The sequence below is a fragment of the Magnolia sinica genome, chromosome 11 (genome assembly GCF_029962835.1).
Source record: "Magnolia sinica isolate HGM2019 chromosome 11, MsV1, whole genome shotgun sequence".
Taxonomy (NCBI): domain Eukaryota; kingdom Viridiplantae; phylum Streptophyta; class Magnoliopsida; order Magnoliales; family Magnoliaceae; genus Magnolia; species Magnolia sinica.
In genome coordinates, this window is record NC_080583.1 from 16,227,451 (window position 1) to 16,233,450 (window position 6,000).

The following is a 6,000-nucleotide window of genomic DNA, read 5'->3' on the forward strand; positions in this document are numbered from 1 at the left end:
AAGGCCTACATTGATGCATATTGTGGAGGGTCTTGTTAAGCCTTTAGGCTGGTATGACAAGGCCCACACTGTCAGTTTAGGCCCTGCCCATGTGTATTCTTGGGTTTACGGGCTGCCCCTCTAAGTCCACCATAAAGCATGAATTGAATGACTTTTAGGTTATTTCCTCAAGGCCCATTATGTGATATTATATATAGGCATGGGCGTCCTTTTGTGTTGATAATTAAGCCTTGTGGAGTAAGTCCTTTTAGATAGGTCTATTGATCTTGGGCCTATACTTTTCCATCTATTGTGATTGGCTTAAGGGCAAGAATATGCAAGAAGTTGGGCCTTTGACCACCCATTAAAATTGACCCTATACTTGGGCTAAAAAGTGAGGCCCAACTCACTTGTGATAAATGTGAGAATTGCCCATGTAAATGAACTACCGGTGTGACGCCCCGTCACTGTGGCCACATGTGGGCGGGCACAAGTGGGCGGGCGCCAAGATGTATGGCAGGCTACTGTGCATACAGTGAAGGTAAAACTTTGTCCTACATCGGAAGTGTCGTCTGAAGTAATGACAGTTATATATGGAGTTGTCACCTTATACTGCATGAGGCCTTTTGGGGGAGTTCCCTAAGAACAAAACCTTGCGGGCTGTGCCCAGAGCGGACAATATCGTACAGCGTGGGTGTGGGCTGTTACAAATGGTATCAGAGCCGAGGACGGCTCTGCCCTTAGTGGGGGATATTGTGACGCCCCGTCACTGTGGCCACATGTGGGCGGGCCCCAAGATGGCTGGCAGGCTACTGTGCACATAGTGAAGGTAAAACTTTGTCCTATATCGGAAGTGTCGTCTAAAGTAATGGTAGTTATATGTAGAGTTGTCACCCTATACTGCATGAGGCCTTTTGGGAGAGGCTTTCAAGAACAAAATTGTGCGGGTTATGCCCAGAGTGGACAATATCATATAATGTGGGCGTGGGTTGTTACAACCGGGCTGCCCATGAAGCCCACCACAACATATGGGTTTATGACCCTTATAGTTAGGCCCAAACCTCACTTGAGGGCCCACTATATGGTCTATGAGATTGGGCTCGGAGTATGGCCTATTAGACCATACATTGCTTAGGCCTTAGACCTTACATTATATACGTAGTGGACTACCTTTTAGGACCCAGTTGAGGTTGGATGTCCTCTTTGGTGGCCTTAAGGTAGGCTCATAGAGACCCTTAGAGGTGGTTGAAGGTTCACCTTGGGTCTGGCTGGGACCGTTCCTTTTTAAGATCATGACTCTCTTTAGCTTATGGGTCATCCCAAAGTACTGGGCTCCCACTAGAAGATTTTTTTTCTTCTCCTTAGAACACCTGTCTATGTGCTTAGACATTAACCCTCCTTAGGATGGAGGATTCCACATTTTTACAGGTAGCACACTTATATTCTTGTGACCCATATGCATCATCTGTATGAACTGATTGTATTGTGTGGTGGTTATTGAGGGATGGAGCTTCTCTCCTTATACACATTGTGTGCCTGCAGCTAGTGCATGACCTGTGTGTGTAACTCATGTATTGGCATAACATTTCATAATGATACCTCCCTTGCTTCATTAGGGCGTCGCCTCCACAAGGACATTTGTAGATGTCAGTATGAGTGGACACCAGAAATATTACTTGAGCATACCGAGTGCATAGGATACCCATGGGTGAAATTCTCAAAACTTTCATGGTACCAAGGATCTGCTCCAACGTCGTGACTGAGTGGAAACTATGAGTGCACGAGGGCCTTATACCTTAGGCTGTGACTCCCACTGTCATGTAGTCAGTTGGATAGAAGTGTGGCCTTACTTTCCTGGTGTGAGGAGGCATTGTTAGGCTGAGTCTGACCAACTCGTAAATGGGTCCGCTACCTTCAGGCCTTGTTGGTGATTAACTGTTCACAGGTGGGTAGTGAGGTCTCTTACGTTCGTTTGACTGTGTGGGGTCTATAGAGCGGAAGTCATTCGACATTGTATTAGACCCCGGTTATTTCCTTATGATTGAAAATATACTTGATATGTGGTTGGATATGAGCACTGGCATTACTTATATCTCATTAGCATTGGCTGTGTAAGCCCCTTCATGCATTGCCTTGGTATGGTGCCCAGTACTCATTGCATGGTATTCATGATAAGCCTTGGTAAAGCTAGTGATATTCTCATTGAGCATGTTCTTTCCTTATCCCTCCTGCTATTCTTCTGTACACCATTGATACACTCTTACACCATCTTCTAATCTTCTATAAGCTTATGAGCGATTGATGCGTGCAAGAGACTCTAGGCAGGCGACGTAGTAGCAAAGCGTGGAGTAGAGTTGAGCTTGAGGACTCTAGTGTTGCTGACCCTTTTCTCTCTTTTCCCATTATCTTATGTATGTCCTTTCGGACCTGATGTAAGCTTGTAAAAGTTCAAATTCTTAGTGAATTTTGTGATGTGTATCCTTTGTTATTTTCAGATGTACTTGCTGTGATCTTGGGTATGCTTGCATAAAAAATGATTATACTATTATGGAAATCCTCCTTGTAAGATCTCAAGATTGGAACCTGCCTCAGGAGCCGAGAATGGGGAACTACGGAGGCTGTTGTGGCCAGAACCGGCCATCGGATTCTTTGTGAGTCCGGTCACCGAGTTTGGGGCGCGACAGTTCCTATGCAATTGAGGCTAAAAAGTAGACTTTCAGCCTTGATTCCTATGCAACTGAGGCTAAAAAGTAGAATTTTAGACTCGGTTTCTATGCAACTGAGGCTAAAAAGTAGACTTTTGGCCTCCGCTTATATGCAACTAAGGTAAAATAGTAGAGTTTTAGCCTCGGTTCCTATGCAACAGAGGCTAAAGGGGAGACTTTTAGCCTCGTTCCTATGCAACTGAGGCAAAATAGTAAACTTTTAGCCTCGGTTCCTATGCAATTAAGGTTAAAAAGTAAACTTTTGGCCTCGGTTCCTATGCAATTGAGGCTAAAAAGTAGACTTTTCGCCTCGGTTCCTATGTAACTGAGGCAAAATAGTAGACTTTTAGCCTCGGTTCCTATGCAACTGAGGCTAAAAAGTAGACTTTTGCCCCGGTTCCTTAGCAACTGAGGCGAAAATGAACTTTTAGCTTCAGTTCCTTCGCAACCGAGGTTAAAAAACACATTTAGCCTCCATTTTTTCAACTGAGGTTAAAAAATTGTAGCTAAAGGCCTATTTTCTTGTAGTGACATATGCATAGAACATTTGAACATGCAACAGGAAGGCCTTGACATGTAGATGACCTTGCCTAAGAAACAGTAGATAACCCTGCCTAAGAAACAGGACGATCCACTCATTGGACGAGCTGCACCTATATTTTGAATGCGGAAGTTCAGTGAAAAGCCAACCCAAAGCTCGATGCACCCAGGCAAGGCGTAGGGCTGTCGATGGGAAGGGTTTTGATAAGGTCTCATGACCTTTTCAGGTCCTGGTCTAGTTCTTGAAGACCCAGACCCAAGTCTGATAAGGTTTGGGCATCCCTCTAGCCTTTGGCTATCAGCATATAAATGGTTGGTCCCACCTAATGGATGGATTAGATTGCATGAACATGTGCCACTTTGACCTGTTCATGGATTATAAACGGGCTCTTTTGCGTACATGTGGCAGTGACCTCATTTCCTCTCTGCAATTTGAAGAAAACTACTCCAATTGCAAAGAAATAAACCCAAATTTCTATTCATGGCCTGTTGGGCTGGCCCAATTTAGATTTTTCACTTGCTTGCCTGTGCACATCAATATCACCGGGGCCTGAAACTCCAAACCATGGCCATTATCGATGGCTGGCCCAAGTTAAAGATCGCCAATAGTGTGAAACCCACCTATTTGGAATGATGGCATGAACAATCATGCCTATTCGATTTCTTATAATACCTCAAATTCCTCAAGTCAGTCTGGATATCTTCCACTGTGAAATTTAAGCCATTTTCATGGATTACATGATTCCAGCCTTGGACCTCAGTCCCAACCCCACGTTAGGCCCACTGTTCAGTGGGCCCCAAAGAAATTCACCTTTCCACATAAACTTATTCAAGTCCAAACAATGTTCATTGTTTTCATACATGTTCTTTTCCTTCTTTCTGATATTGATTGTTTGAATATTGAGAAACTAAGACCATCCTCGTGCACCTTTTCTCCATACATATGATGAACCAATAATCAGTAATCGGTTGAGGTATGAAAATTAAAGCTCTTATGCATACATTAATACTCTTCAGTACACTGAAATTCATTGCTCATGAATAAAGAAAGGTCGTTTTGACAATTTTTAACTTATTGTTGTAAATAATAAATCTTTTATTGTAAAGTCATACAATATTTATTTTTAATTAATTGTACCATAATATTTTTTGATTTTCAAATATTTAAAAAAAATACAAATTCCAATAATAATTTTTTTTTTTTTTTTTAAAAAAAACCAGCTTTTGTCAGTGGTTGCACAGCTGTTCAGGAACGGGTTTCAACTGTTCTAAGTGATGATTTTGGTGTAGTATGGTATGGGCATTGATTGGGCAAAAGCGGACTATACGCGTACATTGTAACTTCTAATGGCTAGAATTTCACAATCAGTTGTCCATTTCAAATCTATAATATAATGTTGGAAAGCTATCAAGAAGCTCTACACCCTAGTTCTTAGGCTCCAAAATAGCCCCGCCAAATTCAATCATTTTAAGGGCTAAATTATAATTTTATGTTAAAACTTCCTAAAAAGCCCTTGTCATTTCTATTTTTTAGGGTTTTAAGAGTGTTGTTTGCGTGTTCTGATAGGATTAGCCATTGATTAACTATTTGGATATTTTATTATTTCAAAAAAAAAAAAATCTATTTTTAGTCAAATCAACGCTTACTATTATTTTACTTACTAAGGTCATCAAGTACATTATAAGAAACAATTTTTATAAATAATATCAATTGTGTATCTTATTTTTAAAGATTTATCTCTCAATAAATTCAAGTTTACTGGTCTATTTTTGAAAGAAGATGGTGATTTCTTCTCTTCATCGATGCATCCGGAAAGTTACATTTCCATCTGCGGCTAGTTTTGATTGAACGTGGACGGTTGTCTTGTCAAGCTTAACGGTAGAAAAGAGAATCTTATAATCGGTGTTCTTTTGGCGTCATTCCATCCAATTTGAGTTCAATGATATCAACGGCTGAGTCGCGGAACCCTTTACACCATGTAAATTACAAAAAAATTACATAAAAATAAAACAAAACAAAAACGTGCACATCAATTACCCTGACTCATACGAACTGGAACCCATAATTCGCATCCGACGGACTGACTTTTGAGCATCCATTTGGCGCATTAGGGTTTGTCTTTTGGACGTTCGCAGACTGGGTACTACCCCACCGAGGACATGGCTAGAGACAGCCGGTCCTGTCAGGGGCTCAGTAGGGCCCACCGTGATGTATGTGTTTTATCCAAGCCGTCCATCCATTTTGAAAGATCATTCTAGTGACTGAACCCAAAAATGAGTTAGATAAGGCTCGAGTAGGCCACACCACAGGAAGAAGTGGAGAAAATGATCCAACTGTTGAAACCTTCCCAAGGCCCACTGTGACGTTTATTTGCCATCCAACCTATTCATAAGATCACATAGACCTAGATGAAGGAAAAATAAATAAATATCAGCTTGATCCAAAACTTATGTGACCCCTGAGAGGTTTTCGGTGGTAAGCATTCAATCCCTACCATTTCCTATGGTGTGGTTTACTTGAGTATTCGATCTGCCTCATTTTTGGATCTATAACTAAAATGATTTTTTTAAATGGATGAACGGCCTGGATAAAACACATGCATCACGGTGGTCCCACATAGCACCTGACAGGACCGTCCATCTCTAGATGGGTCCGGGCGACGCGAATTGCGTTCTACCCGCGTCTCTAGCCACGACGGGACAGTTCTGTGGGCCCACTGTGATGTATCTGTTTATCCACTCCGTCTATTCCTTTTATTATATCATTTTAAGGTAT